Source organism: Anoplopoma fimbria, chromosome 12, assembly GCF_027596085.1.
Source record: "Anoplopoma fimbria isolate UVic2021 breed Golden Eagle Sablefish chromosome 12, Afim_UVic_2022, whole genome shotgun sequence".
Lineage (NCBI taxonomy): Eukaryota > Metazoa > Chordata > Actinopteri > Perciformes > Anoplopomatidae > Anoplopoma > Anoplopoma fimbria.
Window position 1 is genome coordinate 9,899,116 of NC_072460.1, and position 20,588 is coordinate 9,919,703.

Below are 20,588 nucleotides of genomic sequence, written 5' to 3' on the forward strand. Positions count from 1 at the left end.
TCTTCAATTGGCCCCCTGTATTTTTTACCCATGAGATTAAAGCTTACATATATATTTCAACTGTAGACTACTGCCTAATACACTGTCAGAATCTTATAAATTATGAATTCATTGACAATACAAAATAAAAACTTAATTGTGCTCATTTACTTACTCTTTTCCCTTCTCTGACTCTTTTTTTAAGATAAATGTGCACAGTCCATATATATCTTACACGCATTAATAGCTTTACTTACACTGAATTAAAATGGAGGCCTGTTGTTTACCTGTTGCCATGGTGAAGCGCGAAATCGGACCTCCATTGATGATGGCTTTTTCATTCACCACACACAAGCTTAACTCAAAGTGAACAAACTCAGAGTTAATTGAACAAACGTTGATCAGCTGTTCTGGAACAGACAACAGAGTTTCCCATCTCTGGGTTAGTCAACTCAGAGTTTGTTAAACCTGCTCTCTGAAACGGGGCCCAGGAGAGGGCAGTGAAAACTGGGGAACTCACAGGAAAACTGGGCTGGCAATGTCCTCTGATGTGGCTAATCCTCTGGCAGGAGAACTTGATGCCATATTGAAGACATTAAACTGCCTTCTGTGTAATTTCTCCCAAAGTGGGGAGTCTGGATTCAACTGGAAAAGCATACAGTTTAACTTTAAACCGGTAGGTCCAAGCAGGAGTTTTAAATTGTGCTAAACAATGCATTTGTTTGAATGATGGTTCACCATTTAGGCACATTTGGAAATGTAATACTTATTTTTATCCAATGCATACATTTGCCTATTATTAGTTTAAGTCAAATCAAGTTATTGTTGTTTTATTTATAATAGTATAGTATAATTTTTTTCATAACATTTGCGCAGTGCATAAAGGTACTTTGTCAGTGGTGACAGAGCACTTTCACTGTTCAGTTGGGGTTTACTGGTTTTGTAAATTAAATCAGTTTAATAATAAATATATATGCTCATGTTCCTGCACAATGAAATACACAAAAATTGATAAAAAACTACAATAAAAAAATGAAGCATCAAACTGCTGGAACAAGAAAAGACTCAATATGAGATCAAGGGGGATTTGTGCAAATTGTGAGTGATGCATTTTTTCAATACAAAAAAAATAAACAGCGGTACGCACTCATGAATTTTCTTCCCAATTAAGGCTGCAGAAGTCGACACAGGAAGAGTCTGTCCATTCAGGGATCATTATACCTGAGTGTCTGTGTTGATGTTTTCTGGCACGTGCATTCTGTGATAGATGTACCACAGTGTTGCCTAGAAGCAGCTACAAATTTTCCCAATTATAAGACAATGTGTGAAAACTGACAAGGAATGGATGAGCAGGAGGGAGAGATAGAGCGAAGCCAGAGGGAAGTACATAGCGTAAGAAGTGTGTATATATGTAATGTTACTGTATGTGCATCTCTAGGCTTTACTGTGATTAGTGTGTATTTTAGGTGTCATTTCAACATATTTATACTGTTCTTGTCCCCAGAGAGACCACACTATGCAACAGAGTGATGATGCTGTGTTTTACTGCTTGGTATTGTAGTGAAGAGTGATGGGTCTTTATGGGAAGGATATGGCTGCATCAATTACAAACAGCTGTGGCCAAGCAAACAAAATGTTAATGCCTGCTTGTCTGTATCTGAAAAGCATAATTACAACAATGGTCTTCTTTAACAGATGAATTGGACTAGGCTGTATTACTTTTCTTATACATGTTCCTGAGCCAACGTTCGCCTCGTTCTTTTTTTGCAACCAATAGCAGAAATATGGCAAAAGCAAATTTCAGCATTTTTTAGTAACACTCCACATTGCAGAGCACTGACGCAGTCTGAATCAAATCGTTGTGCAATGCCGGCTACTTAAAAAAAGGGATCTTGCAAACATAAATGGATTCACTGTCAAGATGCACATCAAATTGGTCTCGGAAGAGAAGAAGCACACTCCTCCTCCAGAGATAGCAAAGTCGTGCAGATACAACAAATCAAACATGTTACCAAAGTTCCACGCGGCTCACGGAGCATGACAGTGCCCGGTGCTACCCTACTTATTCAATGCCTCAGACTGCAAAACAAATTGCCAGTAAAACGTTGCTGGCCCCCACTTCAAGGGCAACCAACTGTCAGACATAAACTTCGGTGGGCTCTGAGGCATGTTACATACCAAGCAAAATATTTTCACAACTCAGCACTTCAATCATCCACTGGGGAAAATCCTGCATCATGAATAGCAAATGATGATCGTGGTATTCCCTCAGAGCTCTGGAGGACATGAGATATATAAAGTGGAGCAAAGTATTCTAGTTTCCATCTCGCGCTAGCCATGTTATACATTTTCATGCATTTTATGTAAAAAAAAAAAAAAACAGTGCAGCAGTAAACCTTCAAAGTGGTTTATACTAATGGTTGTATAACTGTTTTGGTCAGTTTCAAGTAAACCAAACAGAAAGTCAAAACAAAGTAGTTGCTCGAAGAGACCATGTTTATGAGCATAATGCAATTTTGCATGTATTGCAGATGAGACTGCTTAATTCATGGATAATAACTTGGAATTACTGAATTATTTTGTGACATTTTGTATAATCAAAGAGATACTGGCTGGTGTTGACTAGCTAAGCATCAGCTGTACTTTTGAACATTCTATATCTCCAACATCACATGAGTATTTCTAACAAGAGACAGGTGCACAAGAGGAGCTAGGTTGGGCTGGAAAATGAACAAACACACTCCTACCTGAGCAGAGAATGGAGTCATTCTCCCTCTGTGTCTGTCTTTAATTTGAGCTTCTTTGTTGACATAGACGGGCCGACCGCTCGTGCTTTGTGTGCATGTTAGTGCATGTAAGTGGTGAGCATGCCCCATGGCCCCATGGCTCACGGTTGCTGCTCTGCAATGCTCAGATCCGGCAGTTTGGCTGATAATGCCGTCCCTCTGGCTCCCCCTCAGGTAAACAGTTTTAGCTCTGTCAGCACTTTCACCATAGTTTACACAGTTAGCGCTGTTAGCACCGTTAGCTATGATCAGCTGGCTCGCTGTCAAGATGTTGAGGGCAGTTGAGATGCAAATGAAATGCTCCAAATCTCTGATCTAAAACCTTCAAAGAGGTTTTAAAAATAAATAAAAACATAACAAATAGTAATGTCACTTTGACCTTGCTCAGCTGGGAGATTCCATGCAGTGAGATGAAATACACAGAAATATAGAAAAACTGCTGCAAGGCCCACATGGTGGCAGCTGAGACGAGAGCAGGTCAAGGGGTTCAGATCCCAGACCGGTTTGGGAAATGTGCGTGGGGAAAGTAAAAAAGTTCCTCCTCCATCAACAGCTACAGCTGGTGTTCAACAAGCCACTTAACCCCTCGCTGCTCCAGTGGAGTGCTTCAACAGCCAACAGAAGATAGGTGAGGAAGCATTAGACAACTCCCAGATACTTGTAGGGGTGGGTAAGAGTGCGAGTGGGAAGCAGGGGGAGGCTAGGAAATAAGAGTACTTAACAACTTTATATGGATAAAATACATTTGAATAGAGACCTGCATAATAAATCGGGTTATCCAATTTAATTTATCCATATCTTAAGTTTTCTGTGAGGAACTTTTAACTGGTTATGAAATCATCTAAATGTTTTTCATTTTTCAGCAAGAGGATTGGCTGTTTCTATAGAGTAATTCTTAATGCTCATCATTGGTGCCACCAGGTCAAACTCACCGGGTAGAACCGCGCAAAACCAGACGAAATGCCAAAATCAACAAATTTAAATTCCTCGTAGTAGTTTAATTGATTTCATATAAATGTATTTATTTATTTTAGTTGTCAATAAAGTTATCAGATATTTTCATTCATCTTATGGTGTAAAGAACACATTAAACGCAAAGGTAGTATTCCAACTGAATCCTTTTATTTCCATCAACAAGCCCCAAAGTTAGGACACAAAAAGATAATATGTCCCATATGCCATGTATACATTATCCATGTGGACTGACTTGACATAAAATATTCAAGAGAGATGAATATTATGAATGATTTGGGTCGCAGGTATAAAACTGTCCTGTTGGATTTGACTAATTTGGCAGCTTAAATCTGCTTCATGCTAGAAATAATGACTCCAACAGCCTGCTCCAAAGTTTGGCCATCACCACACAGCATCTCCAGATGCTCCTGTTACGGCTGTTAGGTTCTATAAAGCCCAACCAACCCTCTTCATCATTTCACCAAAGCACTCAGCAGCAGCATTAAGGCGGCAGCCATTCAGGTGTGGCTTAGAGCTTTATCGATTGGCTAATGGGGAAAGGAGGGGACTTGAAGGGGGACTCAGCGGGGGACGGCGGGCTGAGACGAGCAACAGTCAACACCAATCAGCATCAGTAAGCTCAGTCTCAATATCGGTGTATGCTCACAGAAGGATTTACAAATGTGTTTTGTGATAAATATATATAAATTACTCTTTCCATAAAAAAACAAAAAAATAGTTATTGTTGTTTACAAATGTAAAAATAACCCACATATAAAAAACAAAGTTCACAAATATATTTCAGATGCACATACAAATATTTTTTTGTTTTAAAGAAATCCACAAATATATCTATTTAAATATTTGCAATTTGAACCTAAAATATATGTGGATGTTGTTACATCTATATACAAACTGTTGAACCTGCATTTATAAACTGCTTGTCATGATTTAAGAGACTCCCCTGAAGTCAAAAATGAGGGTTTTTTTTAACAGGGAATTTATCTGTAGCTAATAAGATTTCTCCTTCCTTTTCTATCGATCACATGAGCGCACCCTCATGAAGATATGATATACATCATGAACAGGAGAGGACTCTCCCAAAAACGACTAGTGGATTAAACCTTCAATACAGTCGATGCTTCCCTTTCTCTGGCTTATTTTGGTGCTCTTTATAATCTAACCTGCTCACTTTGATTGTTTCAAAATGTTGTTGGGGTGCACAAGTCAAATGTTGGACCACTTCGCCAAAGCTTATCTGACTTTCCAGGAGAATGTGTTCGACCCTGTTCTTTACCTGAGTATGGCGCCCTAGTATACCTTTGTACTTTATCTCTCACGATAAATTGACTACAGATAATTCCCAACCGTTTTAATATAAATGCGACAATGTCGAAATATGTTTTTGATTAAAATTGCAAAGCTGTTTGACATTCTTACTATTTATGTGTGGATTTATTTTACATTAGTATATAATGACAAATTTGTGGGGACAAAATATATTTGTGAATCCTTCTTTATGCATTCAATAATATTGAGACTGATCTGACTCAATAGTAGGCTTATCAACACTACTGACATATTGTTTCAAACATTATATAAATATCTGTTTTATCTATTTATATTTAGAAATGATTAAATATAATTAAATGCAAGGTTTTTATTAAAAAGTTTCTACTGTGAGGCAGAAATTTTTTTTTTTTTCAGTCACTATCAAAACAAACACAAACTGTTTATCTCCATCAATTGCCACATTATTTATTTGTGTATGGGCAAAAGCAACCAAGAGGTCAACGGGTCATCACCTCAAGTTGAGTTCTCACATTGAGAAAAGGCAGTTAGAAAAAAGAATTAAAATAAATCAGTTACTCTTTCAGCTTTAAGGGAAACAGGCGCAGGCGTCTGGGTCACTGCAGGTCCACAGCTAACAAGCTCCTAAGAGACATATTGGTTTGGGGTTGGCACTGGAGCGGTCACATTAGTCAATGTGCCATGAGAGAACGGAGCGGAAAACTCAGTGGCTGTAAAACCTTTCCTTCTAGCAAGACGAATGTACAACAAGACCGGGCATTAACCCTAAACTCTGGAACACCCACCGTCCCCAAATAACCCTTAAACAGCAATACGTTTATATCTTTGTTATAACGTTGACAGAGTCACGGCATCCAGAGGGGAAACTAATACTATTATGCCTGTTATGCATGCAACTATCCTGACTTATCTTTGCAAAAGCTGACGATGGTTTTAGGACTCAGGCCTTCTGTTGAAGAGATCCCAACCTCTACAGGACAGAAATATCTGACATTTTCAACCCAAATCACAACAAGCTTCTTCTCGTCATTTCTGGTTTTAAAAAGGCAAGCAGTGATTCATGCCGCGATCCACAAAAGCAGATTCATCTTGTTCATGCAACATTCAGAGGTGACATCACCACAACCAGTTTAAAAGGCAAATTTAAGCAGTCTGACGGAGATTGATGAAACAGTCTGACTAATGAAAAGGGTTTGATCACAGTGCAAACACTTGACATTTACTGTCACAACAGTCAGCTGCTGTGTGATTAGCTCAAACATAATAAGAATTAAAATCAAAACAGAGTGGTAATAGATGCTATGGTTGGGGATGATAGAATATTATCTCTTGTCAACAGTCAGTGGAATTGTGTCGTGCTGATATATTCATATTATTGTTATAGATTATGTCCAAACTAATTATTGGAAGCTTCAAATTAGTCTGTGAAGTTGTTCAGTTTTGTCTGATCTCTAGCAAAAGAAGAAGATCGGATATGACTTTGTAATTAAATTATTTTTATCATGTGCAGGACCGTATTAAGGGAAACTGGAAAAGATGACATTACCTTGTGTTTCTCTGCGCTAACATTCATACTAAACATGCCATAAATCTTACTGCAGTCATCTACTGTAATGCAATAGCCACGTAGATTCCAGATAGCAGATTTGATTTGTTATCACCACACAGAGATGCAACATTTATCATTGAATAGCTGCATGTGCACACTATGTGCTTGATGTCTCTCTGTGTCTGCGACTCCGTGGGTACGACTGTTAAACTGCCGTACCTAATACAGTAAAATTGCCATCATTCATGCCATCCGGGAGTCTTGGGAAAGAAAGCAGGTGGCTCATGCTGCTATCTAAACCAAAACACTCTATTTTGGAAAGGCAAATATAACTACGGAAAATTAGATAACGTCTGAGAATACATATAGAATACATATTTACTGTTAAGTGAGTATCATAATCCTTGCATACATGACATTGTGACAGGTGAATTTAAAGTGAAAAGAAGCAGATGTAGAGACTTAAGAGGGATAATTAGGCTCCTTGTTGCCTCACTTATGTAATAAATGACACAAAGCTCCATTCCTATAACATGCCTCTAAAGACACGCGTTACTAATGGTCATGAGAAGTGTCATTTACAAGAGACAAAGACTGTGAAATTCATGACTGCTGCATGGAAGTGAAAAATATCAGATTGTTAAATAATTGGCATGAGGGCTTACAACACATACTAGCATAATGACACCCATGCAGGTGGGCTTGGTGCATGTGTAGCCATCACACACACTAAAATATCATTTTATTACAGACTTAACTTAAGACAAAACCACTATTCACTTACAAGAATAGTTTCCCACTGACAAAAAATAATATCACAGAATGGGCCTAATTGTTTTCAGCATTTCTTATCACTTTTCTGTTTCCGCGCTTTGCCTTTTAACATTTACAGATAGCTGCTGAGAGGCTTGTGGCAGAGGAAGCGTGGTGATGTAAGCTGTCACTGCAATGTGTTGCTAGGCAAAGAGGTGGAGAGAGTTCCTTGGTGTTGGGGATACGGGGCGTTGACATTTCTGTCTGCCTGCCACCAGTGAGAAGTGCTGTGTCGAGTAAACACTGCCAACAACAGCAGGAGATAGACCCGGTAGAGGCGGGTGCTCTTTGAACCTTAACACTGCCGCGATTTTTTTTACCCTGCCAAGTTGCTCTACTGCTAGATTTCCTCCATGTTATTCGGCAACTGTCTTTGTCAAGTTGCTGCCTTGTCCTGCCAATTATTTGTCACATTTCCAGCATATCTGACATGTAACTGACAGAGAGGACCATGGCTGTTTCACCAATAACCACCAGGTGCTTGTCTGTTTCACTCTGAATCTACTGCTACTGATGACATAAAGCATGAACTAAGAAATGACAGTTGATCAGTACTGAATTAATCGGTCAGTAATCACATTTTTTTAAATCATTTTTGACATTTTATTGACTTAGATTCATTGAAAATAACAATCATTCAATAATTTTCTGATTGTTAGACATTGGTGAAAAATAAACAGTCAAGACTACACGTCTTGTTTTATGGTTGGTATAAAACTTCACATTTAATATTAGCTGGAACATTTGAGGTTATAAATAAAGTTGTATTTGTGCTTGAAAGTTTACTCTTTCCTAAAAATCTGGCAACTAAGAAAAGAAAACCTCCAAATAACAACAACAGTCCATCCTTTAAAAAATAAATACACCATACTATACTGTTCCTATCAGGAATTACAATACATAACCCTCATTCATTTTCAGGGCTAACATTCTGTACATTGTAAACAGCAAATGACTGTCTACTGAGTGGAGTCGATGTTGTCCTATATTCAGAATAGCACAGTGGAGCAGCCGATCCTGCAGTCCGGTCACAGGTCACATACAGTAGCGTCTCGGTTAAAAACAGCTTCTTGTAATGGATACTACGCTGACGCATTCTCAAAGAGGTCAGTTTTGCTTTCACAGACTACGTGGTGGACAGTGTGTTTGGTATTGTTATGAAAGAAAAAGCCTCTTGTGTTGAGTACAGCGAGCACTCCATGTTTTGACTAAGAGACAAAAGAGTTGTTTGGTCAAGGTTACACAACAGGCTAACCACTTTCTCAGCACCAGCGATCGCTGTGGTCCTCATATAGTAACAAAAGTCTTTTTCTAAATGAGCTATAGCTGTGTCCTAGTTAGTGACCCTAAACTTACTCCAGTCTATCTCTCCTTCTCTCCACCCTTCACATATCCATCTTTGAACTCTGGGAACTATCCTGTTTGTAAGTGCACTCTTAATCTGAAATTAACTTTAACAGGAACAAGACGTCCGTTATTTCATCACATGCTCACTGTCTCTAGCGTTCCCTCAGCTCGGCAGGTCCGCCCTTGTAGTTGCATTTTGGGTACTGCTGAGTACCTTACTGTAGTTATTTCATGCCCTCCAGCAGGGCAAAGGCAGCCGGCAAAAGTGAAAACAGCTGTGTGTCTCTTTATAAAGAAGCTGAGGGTTTGACCTGGCATCATTAATCCCTCTGCAGTAGGTTTTCAGGCCCTGGGGCACTCCCTTTTTAGGTCTGTCATACTCTCATACTCTGTCACTTTGGCTCTCTTCCTCTTTAGATCTCTGGATCTCTTTCACCGCGTCTCTCGCTGTCTCTCCACCGTTCTGGCTTAAGATCTCCCAATCGCTCTCTGTCACTCGGGGCTCTCCTTCACTTCAAGGATACTCATCCAACAAGTCAGCATTTTGCGGCAGTCAAGGGTTCCTTGTCTTTTTTTTTTTCCTGTCAGTTTACCTAACCAGTGGAGAAGTTGTCATTTGCTGTCCCTCTTACTTTCCTTGCATGTTCTCAGCTCTTCAGTAGAGAAGGAGGAGACATTGATGGAGTTCAAATCAATTTTCGTTGACATTTATGTTTATTTATAATAGCTACATAAGCTGTTCTTGGGCAGGACTTCTTGTTTTATGTTGTTGGGGAGAGACAAGGGTGGGAAGATTAGGTAAGCTCACCAATATGCTACGTGTCTTGTACTTCATTGCTTTATTTTGTTATGTTTTCTGTGATATACTGCTTCATTTCATCCTATGACTACGACTATTAGTTTGATCTGGATAAACTCTTCTCTATTAACTGTAAAGTAATTTAAGATACATTGAAAATGAATTTCCTCCATTTTCCATAATTGTAAATGGAGTAATGCTAATGTTCAATAGGTGATTCAGAGCAGGCATAGCTCAGATCAGCTCATCACCTTCATCCAAAAAAAATATACCCTGTCAGTAGAGCTATTGTGCTGCCTTCATGCTGAACTTTGAGGAATTAACTTATACTGTTACTTATAGAATATTTCATGACTAATTTTCTGACGATGAACCAATTAAGTAATTGTTTGGCTCTGACCTGTAGGTGTATATTTGGCCAGAATATGCACAAAGAAATTACAAAAATAAGCATGAAATGCAAAGCGCATCACCTGTTCTGTGGCTGTTAAAGCGCCCACACGTTTGGGATGTATTGCATCTATGAAAAACTTTCCATAACAGTAATAATTTCATTCTCTTTTTTTGTCTGTCCATCTGACTTCCATCTTGAATTCTCCTCATATCTCTTATCCTTCCTCTGACTCTGTTTAAATTGATCGTCTCCTGTCCCTTCTGTCCACCAGTCTCTTGTTACTGCAATGCCCTTACTCTCTAAACAAGAATAGGCTGTCCTCATCCGGCCTGTGCATGTTTGTGTCAGACAGGTCACCATACAAATTAGAGAATGATAGCTTCTCCTCTCACCTCTTTCCCACAAAGCCATGCAAAAACTGCAATTAGCTCAAATCAAATGAGGGAAGGCAGTCAAATGAAAAAATATCGGAAGAGTAGACTACTGCCAAAGGATGACAGCGTGCATAACAAGACTTAAATCACTGATCTACATTGACACAATCCTGTGCCAGCTAATGGTTATCCTACTAACTGTCAATAACATGAGCACATCTCAATGGGGTGATATAAGTGCCCTGGCATTGAATTCAAAAATGAAATTTGTTGAAGATTTGCAGACAAAACTGACTTTTTAGATCATTAGCATCACCATGTCATCGTTTAGACAAGTGTATGGCAGATTACTCCTTTTTGTGAAGCTTTAAAGACTTAAAATGAGAGTCTGACTGAGCCTGTCGAAAGTCAATCTGAAGCCCTGTGTGTAGATTCTAATTACATTGGTGCCAGCTGACACCTTTTCAGAAAAAGAGGGAGACAGAGGGTGCCTGGGGACAGATGATTTGATGAATGAAGCTCTATTCACTGTGCATCAGCTTTAAAGCTGGTGTATCAGTGGTGTAGCAAATAGGGGCCACTTATCTTTCAAGCCTCAAGATCTAACATCACAGGCCAAACGACTAATTTTGTCTCCAGCAATAAAAGCTGAAAGGCAACAATGAATTCACATTGTCGAAACAACTGGTAGTTCATCCTGAATTGGGGCCATGGGTTGGTTGCGAAAATAAGAAGAATTTCAGCAAAAAGACCTCTTATCATTTTCTTTACAAAATAAAACTATAAGACTTATGACACTACGATTAAACCATTTTTTTCTTGACACTGATAAGTTGTAGGATTTTAAACGGCAGCGATACAGAGAACTGAATAGTATAAAGGAGAACACAAAGGCAAGCTGTTTTGTGACAAGAACAAGGACATAAGGGTGAAGATTGTTCACGTATATGCAAACAAGATTAAGAGTCTACTGCCACGACTCGGCGGCTCTGCTAAACACAGCAGTGCTTTGTGCTAAATGCTAACATCTGCATGCTAATATGGTCACAATGACGAAGCTAAAATGAAGTCTGATACTGTACTCATGTACTTGTAATCGTAAAACTACTCCAATAAAACATCACCCAATACCGCTGCATTGATTTGGTGGAGACTTATTCTGAAAGTGGCTACATCCAGGACAATTAGTTTAGCTTGTCAGCTGTGTGTCTGCCTGGCATACTCGGTTAGGTTTTCCACTAGTGTAATACAATCAGTAATGTTATAGCTGTGAACGTGGCAGTGCATTGTGTGTGCAGTTTATTTGTCGGTGAATAAATGCTACAAAACTCCTCTAGACCCAAGCCAAGCTCCAGTATCTGAAGCTAGTGACAACAAAGGCCCAGGCTCACATGAGTAGGGCTGACCTTGAATGTGGACCAGCTATTCTCATTTAAGCAATAAGCCACTCCTCTGAGTTTTGCTCAGCTTTCTATTACTATTTTACTGATTGCATTAAAAGGTCACTGTCGTTATTGTAAGTTAAACAGCTAATTACAAACTTCACTACTCAGTACAGCCTGATTGCAGCCGTGTTAGGGCAGTCCTTTTGTGCTCTATAGCAACAGCATCATGTTGTTTATTTAATTTGTTACAATTGAGGAACATTTGATGAAAATAAAACATGTTTTCAAAGTCATTGTTAGCTCTAATGCTATTATTAGGTACTTATATCGGTAATCTGTATCCGTAAATACCCACATGTAAGTACTAATTGGCCTGAGGCAAAAGTGGTACCTACTGATAAAAGGTGACTAGGTTTTACCATAACAAACACATTCCACACTCTCTGTTCACAATCCGAGATTCACTGCTCAATTGATTTTGCCGACCAAGCAACAGCAGGTAACCAGGATATGTGGAGTCTGTGAGTTCAGAGCCCAGCTTTGTTGTGACAGCTCGCCATTTTAGTCAATCACCTATCAGAGCGTGACTAAAGGCTAAGGCTCTGAGGTGAAATCAAGCTGGCTTAGCCGAGCGACTGTGCCATTTTCTGGATAAGAGGCAAAGAGGCGTAGAGGTCAAAGCTCCATGGCTGACCTGGAACAATCCTGTCATCTCCTCAGCGGCCACAAATTGCAGAGTTGGGGGAGAGGGTGAGTTTGGGAGAAACAGAGTAAGACTCATGGAGTGAGAGAAAGAAACTGTGTCAACTGATAGGCCAGGGCATGACTCCATGTTGTGGCAATTCTGCTGCCACATTACGGAGGAGAATTTCACAGGATCTTGTTAGATACACCAAAGCTCAACTAACATATGGCACAGAAGTAGGTGTCTGACATGAAAGAGAGAAGAAGAAAAATACATCTGTCCACCCACACTGACTAACCTTAAAACAAATCACAGAGAAAGAAAGGCTGAAAACAAGCTGAAAAGTGAGGAGCAACAACACAAACAGGAATTTTAATTAAGAGAATGAAGAAAACACAAAAGCATGAGCAGAAAAGAAACACCTGAAGTTGACATTTGGAGAGAAGGAGCAAGATAATTTAAAACACATCACTATCAGACAACAATCCCTAAGGGATAAGAGGGAGGATGAAGGAGAGAAGAAGAAATTAAAGGGAGAGGAAGAGGACAGAAAAGTCACTCCAAACCCTCTATTTTCTTTAAGGAAGGAAGTAAATCTGAATCTTCCTCTATCATGTAGCAGTTGCTAGAAGGCTGGGACAAAAGAGTAAAGACACAGATTGTCTACATATAGGTCCAGTATTAAAGTTAACCTGACAGTGGGGAAGTGTCTGCAAAATGAGGAGCTGAGGAACATTTTTGAAAAACAAAGAGGGCCAAGGTGGTTTCTTAAAAGACACAAACATCAACACACTGCAATGGAAAATAAATGTAAAAAATGTGTCAAATATAAACCTCCATTAAAGTTAGACTGACTTACAAAGCCTTAAGATTCAACATTTTTTCCCTTCTTTCACAGAACATTGTTTTGCTGGTTTGTTGGTATTAATCACATTATGTAACTGTATTTTGCAGAGCACACATACCAAAAGCCAAAGCTTGATGTAACTACATATTTGATTTCTTGTATATTAGCAGTCTGCTCTGCACAGAGCGATCACATTTGGGTAATCAAACAATAATTTGAAACATTACTCTGTTTGTTTGCATTTCATTTCCAAATTCATTAGAGAGCAAATATGTTCAACAAATTGCTTTTGGCAATATCAACAAAGATTGTTACTGTGGATAACACCTCTTAGGCTGACAGGCAGAGAAGAAATAAACTTTCAGTCCTATAATACTTGCAAAACCGGGGTTTGTCTCTTGGCATTGGTTTGAGCATCAGCACCAAGGTTTACTCAAGATTGCCTTTCTTTGCTGCAATTTGCTTGTTTAGAGAATCACACTGCAGACCATGGTCATGGCAGCCATAATCATATAATACATAAAAGTTAATATTGACTGTCTGACACAAGATTTTGTTTTGATCATACAATCAAATGGATTTTCATTCACTGCCACCACTGTGGTGGAGCAAAGTAACACATTAGTGATCAATACCAAGTTGTCTGAGGTTGTTGAGACAAACTCAGACAATTCTTTATGTCTATGGATAATGTCTACTACAATCCCATATGAATCTATGTGAACAAGAGACGAAGAAGAGAGAATGAAAATGAGAGAAGATGGCGCTGATCAAAACAGGTCAAGCTGCTAAATGTTACATCATGGATCATCATCAAATGGTAAATGACAGCTAAGGCTATTATATATTTACCATGTGTCCATGTCAAAGTTAGATGCATGGCCTTCTCTTCTCACATGCACCTTACAGCTGTTAATATGAACAGTCATTTATTTCAATAAGACAGTTGGGATCTCCTGTGGTGGGCGAGATAATGTCTGTAGAGAAGACCCAGCTGCAGTCCAAATCAGAGCCATTGATTTGGCCCTCAGCTTTAGGGGACACTTAGTCTCCCACAGGAGACAGCACAAGGGCACTGGCAGGCATCAGCTGGCCTCCTGGCCCCCTGCATTAGTAATCATTCCAATTAGAAAGAAAGTGTCCAGATGCTCATCTGGTTACATAATGTCTCTTCCCTCCTGTTTGTGTCCCCACATTTAACTTGACTGACAAGCACCTGGATTTACAGACGCTGCATATTTTGAAGACACCATTCAGGGGGGTTTCACTATTATGGTCCATTTATATTCCTATTTCTTGTTGCTGTCCATTTGGGCAACACACGTGTTAATTCAGCACCTCCATCTGCCAGTTTACTTAAAGAATAATAATCGGATTACTTGCTGCCCCCCAACTAGTTTCTGATTGTGGGAGGGAGCATACAAACACAAATTGCACAAAATCCGGTTGCCTCATAAAACTGTAAATTCTAATGAGTTAAACTTCCTTTAAAAAAAGGATTGTTTTAAAAATAAAGTAGAGGTTTGTTCACTTCGCCTAATTGAAATTGGAATAGGTACTGTATGTATTGTTGTAGTATTATCATATGCTTATTCAGTGTAGTACACTTTCCTGCATAGAGTACTTGATAATTTACTTTAGATGTCATCTTGATGAAATATAAACTACTCAAAATTACTAAACCACATGACAAAATCAAGTTTATAAACTAGACTACAAGTAGTTTGATCTAAGCTAATGTGAAATAAGGATGTTTATGACTGCACCTGCAGAGGGTAAGGTCCCCTTCTGACTTCAGACACTTTTTTTGAAGTAGGATTCTTTTTGTGTTGTGAGGCCTGTTCAGTATCCAGCAGAGATGGTGACAGCGTATTTTAAATTTTCCATACATCTATCTCTGTGGCTTCGTCTCACAGGAAATCACATCAAAAGCTCTTCCCAGCCCAAAAGAAAGCCCAAAAAACAGGCTTCAGAAGACCAGAAAAAATGTCTGATATTGCATAGCGCCATCGAGTACCTGAATCTAGAGCAGGATAACGGATCTGTCCAGCAGCGTGCTAAATTAGTGAATTGTATCTAAGAATATCTGTGTTTCAGGCCTTTTCATTCTCTCATTACTTTCCATGCGTGTCTCAGTTTAACAATAGTGCTGCTAGTACAGAGTGAAGGCCAGAGATCAATGTGTAAAGGACAAAGTGTAATCTTCAATTATCTGCTCACTGTTGTGCGCCCTACTGATAAGAATACCTTCATGCTGTTTGGCTTCAGCTTTTTGTAGCCTCCACACGACAAAGGAGATTAATACGCCATGATCCATCTGTACTAACTAAGGGGGAAATTATTTGCCTAAATTCATCCTGTGCATCAAAATCGTAAGCCTGACGGATAACTCAAATTTTTCAATTGAGGCTATTATTAATGTTGAAAATAATTAGTTTATCTTTAAACTTCAATCGCTTTGCTGCTTTTCTGTTATTGTACATTTTATATTTTCGAATTTTTAAAAAACAAGCAATGTGAAGATGTTGCCTTAGGCTTTGGGGGTTTTTGATGGCCATTTCCACCCATTTCCCAACATTTTACACCCTTAACAATTCATTGATTAAACATATATGCTATTTACTGCCCTATTATGTGGAATACACAAATTATAGTATGAATATGCATGAATGGTCCAACATGTTTAGTTGCACTCTGCAGCTTGTGTCGGTGTGTCTGAACCAGTTTCAGCTGCTCCCCGTTATGGCACTTTGCTTAATATGATTTGGGTTTTGATATCAATGAATGTGTGGCTGAATTTCTCCAGCCTGATCCAAGCATTAGCCTTGCAATCGCCTGATGTCTGCAGCCATCTCAATGTAAGCTCTGATTAAGCCATTCGTTACACTCGGGCCATAATTTGCACAGCACTTCCCTCAAGTGCAATTTGCACCTACTTTTAAACACTGATACATGACGGATAGATCAAAAACAGCACAGTTGTTTAGTTAAGGGGAAAGATGCAGCCAGAAATAACTGTGTATATCTTTGATGTGAGGTGGGTTTTTTTCTTTTTCCCATCAAAAACATGGAAACTGCACTTCAGGCCAAGTTTATGCTTTATAGATGTCGGCCTCTGTATTTTCCCTTCAAATCTGAAGAGTGATGAAAGGCCTGTTTTCATTAGTGGCAGCTGATTCTCCGTCGGCCTATCGGATGATGTCTGTTATCTTGTAGAAGACAGACAGCTGGAGGATCAGATAGGCCGTCTGTCAACTGATATGCAGATTGTTTTATTTGGCTTCTCTGACTGATGTCATTAAGTCCCCGCCTGACTACCAAGATAATAAAAAAAGGAAATTTTCCCCCATTAAACTAATCATACGTGTCAATAGTTTTGAAAGCTAAAAAAGCAATGTGAGGGCTAAGCTATGGGTTCTGCTCTTAAATGTCTACACGGTTTGCCCGAGGGATTGAACTCAGTGGGTCAGAGACGGACACAGCTCTAGGCTGGGTCGGACAAGCCCGGGGTGAAGGTGGCTCGTAGCTACGGCCGTGACCTTTTCAACACCCCATGCCCGGACCTCCCTATTTCCACGGGCCGAGGATTTAGTGCTTACTCTGCCCTCTCTCCCCGCATGGATAAACAGGGCCTGACTTTTGCTGTCGTGCCATCACCATTCATATCTCTTTAACCAATGTGTTTATGATTAAGTTGTTAACAAGAGCACAAAGCTCTTCATAGATCTAGCTTCTCAAAAAAACAAAACAACGGCTCAGATTAAAGAGTTTCAAATCGACTGCCGCCCTAGATTGGACTTTACTCCACACTTTGAGTGCTTTGTGAAAACTCTCCTCAGCTCCAAATGAACATCAAGGCAAGTAAAAATGTACTGTTTGTTTGAAAACACAAGGAACGGTTTCCACACTGCTTTCCAGAGAAACTGCAACAACAAAAAAGGCATATTCAGATGTATTTGGCTTCATCTCACCATCTCTCACTCTTCATGTGTGGCAGCAATTCATGTGGAGCATCTTTTGACAGCTTGTGCATAAAATCCAAGCACTTGGCTGTTTGCTAAGCGTTATGAAAAAACAGCCTCTTTTCAGTGTTTAACTTACTTTAGTGGAAATTACCACTGGGACCCGAAATGAGTTAAGACCGACAGCACCATTGGCACATCTCTAGTGAATGGCATCATTAATGCTTGGCTGGCAGATTGGCAGCTGGGTATTGATGGTCCATTCCAGCATGTGACTGGGGACTTGGGGTGAAGGGACAGGGAGTTGGGGGGGTGGCTGTGCTAATGTGATTCAAACACGCCCTTTGTATAATAGGGCTTGTCCCTGTGCCAGGGGAAGCGGGTGGCATAAACTAGTGGGTGATTACGTTAAACAAATGACTGCCTCATTAGCTAGACCCCCAGAGTGTCTCGTGCATACATACAAACACAGACACACTCGCTCACACTGTCCCATGATTTCTCTCCTTCTCACACACACATTCAGACATTCACACTGACATAAGCATTCGGTTTGGCTTTGTACACAGAAAAGGGCAGAGCACAATGGCAATACTCAGGAGGGTACAAGCTCCATCCAATGGACTAATTAACATCTCCCAAGCCAGCACTCTATGGTGCTCCAGTTAGCTTTGGATGATACTACACAATACAACAGAATGTGTCACTACCAACGTCCATGTCCAAACATCTGAGCCGCTCACCCAAAAGCCGAGCTAATGACTGCAATTAGCATCATTAGATTCAGAGCTGGGCATCAGCTGGTGTGAAGTTGGACAGACATTTCATGGTTTTTGTGAGAGAAGCACAAATAAAGACACTGTAGCGGACATCCAACAGATAATTGCTGAAATAGCTGAATATGGTGTCGGACACAATATTTTTGAAAAATAACAATTTAGTAAATTTACATTCATGTATTTGTTTGTTATATTTTGTTTTTCAAAGAACGAATGATTCAGTTAAGCCGGAAGTTGCCTTACACATAAAAGAATGATCCCAGTCAGGTCCAGCTTATTAATTAACACTATTATCAGATCAGTACTTGGTATCGACTGACACCCAAAACCCTGGTATTGGTATCGGGAGAGAAAAGGTTGGTGGGGAGTCTCTTGTTTTTGCCACATACTCTTGCTCAATGTATGAAATTTAGGAACAAATGATTTAGCTTGTTTAAACAAAACAACAGCATAATGAGAGGCTAGATTGATATCTCAGGTCATTACTTGACCTGATTTGCCCCGAGTGACTATCTTCATTGGTGACTGCTCCCTTTTTTTCATTAATTAATTACTTAAATAGTGACAAATGTCCATCAGAATTTGGATCAATAATGTTTTTCAATTTTCTGTATGTTGAAAAGTTCAAAAGGCCAAAGATATTCCATTTATGATCAAATAGAAACAGACAAAATCTTCAAATCCTCACAAAAGAGAGGCTCAGAGCAGCAACTGTTTGGCATACTTTCCTTGTTAAATGACTTAATCAATCATCATAACTGCTGTTGAAAAGAAACTAATCAACTAATCATTTCCACAAAAAAAAAATTCACTCTGTGCACAGTTTCACATCACTTTCATCTTTGTAAATACATAGGGGTTTGAGATGGGTCCATCATTGGAAAGAGACATGAAGTTTCTTTGTCATTATTAACAGCAATAAAAATCAACTGTATGCGTTGACCTGCCATCTAATATACCTATATAAAGTAATGTTTTAATATACAGCCAAAATGATGCTGTACACACAGCTGGCTTTCTCTTGGAATCGAAAGTGCATCTCTGGACTCTATTGTCGTCCTGCTGTGACTAGTCTGATTTGATTTTTTTGATCATGTAAATGTGATGGTTATTTCTGCACTCAGCGTTGACATTAGCTGTTAAAACTGTGGGTGGCTGCAGGCTTTCAAACACAAGCCCCTGGGATGCCACATTAACTACTGGGAGGATACCCAGAAACACCCGAGTGAGCTCACTGACCAGTGGAGGGGAACATCACTGATCTTATTCGGGGGGGGCAGCCTTTGTCCACTGGGACGTTGGTCTCAGCGCAAACACTCCAGCATCTGCCACCTGACCATTTGCTAAATAATGCAACAAGGCTTGTGGGAGGCCTGTCACAAGCAGCCTTATACTCATTACAGCTGCTGAGTGGTGTGAAAAGTCAAGTCAGCAAATGTGCCAGGGCAGGACAGACACGGCAATGCATGCAAACATGAACAACACCACACAAACACACATGCAAAGTGTGGCTTCCCAGAGGCTTATAGTGAAAGCTTGCAGACATCCACAGATTAAAGAAGGTTCTTGAGATTACGTGGGAAAGCTAAGTGTGTGTAGATTAAGCTCTCTGCCAAAACTGCAACCAAAGTTTAGGACACGAGCAGTTCATCGGTCAATCTTCACAGCAGAGACAAGATTAAACAGCATGTGTATGAAAATAAGAGAGTGAGTGGATGTTTGTGTGTGGTTGTATCTTAGTCTGTCTGTTTGATTCTCAGCACTAAAGCAGCCCTTTGAGCATTAACAGCAGGATAGACTTACAGTATATCCGCATCTCTGCAGGCCTAAAAGTCACATTGACCCAGGGCTCTCTCTCTCCATTCAGGAGCATTTCCCATCAGAAGCTTGTTACACCGCAAAAGGCCATTTTACTCCCAGAATAGCAAATCTGGGGAAATGTAATCTTTGAAGCCCCGGCTAAAATAGCCTGACAAAGCCATTTTCCGGCAGAGCAACAGAAAGAAAGCTTAGACACCGGAGCTAAATCTCAAACATTATTTGTTCTTGGTCTGACATTACTGTTATATTGGTTGACCTAAAGCACGTTGCTTGTTGGGTACATGGATGTCTCAAATTTCAAAATCATGAGAGCAGTTGCTTTGGAAAAGCAGGGACATCAATCACAGTTTTCATTGCCAATTGACAAGTCTCTCTCTTGATTGTTTTTGCCATTAATGGATTCATAGTTTAATCTATAAAATGTCAAAAAATGGTCCGAAACCCATTTGATTTATATTGATAGAACACCAAAAAAAAAGCAGAAAACCCACACATTTGAAACGCTGGTACGAGAGAATGTACATAACTGTAAAACGCAGCACTTTAATCCGCAAGACTCTATCAAAGCTCCCCGATCCCCCTGCCACTCTCCTATTGCCCATTGCTTTCATCAACTCCCTCCTGCTCTGGATAATTAACAATCGCGTAAAGCCTAATCATATGGACATGGGAATTGATTTGATGTAACCTTGGTTTAACTGGGAAAACCCTTCTGAGACACTGGCAGGAGGTGCACACATCGGACATGAATGGTAAACAGACTGACAGAAAAGCGGTGGGAATTTGATAAGCGCCATCAGCTG

At 39.7% G+C, this 20,588-nt stretch overlaps 1 protein-coding gene across 3 annotated transcripts in view; it reads right to left on the reverse strand.

Annotated features, from left to right (window-relative positions):
* LOC129099932 (kazrin-like) overlaps positions 1–20,588 on the reverse strand; it is a 105,426-nt gene that overhangs the window by 55,950 nt on the left and 28,888 nt on the right. The gene's annotated exons all lie outside the window — the stretch shown is intronic.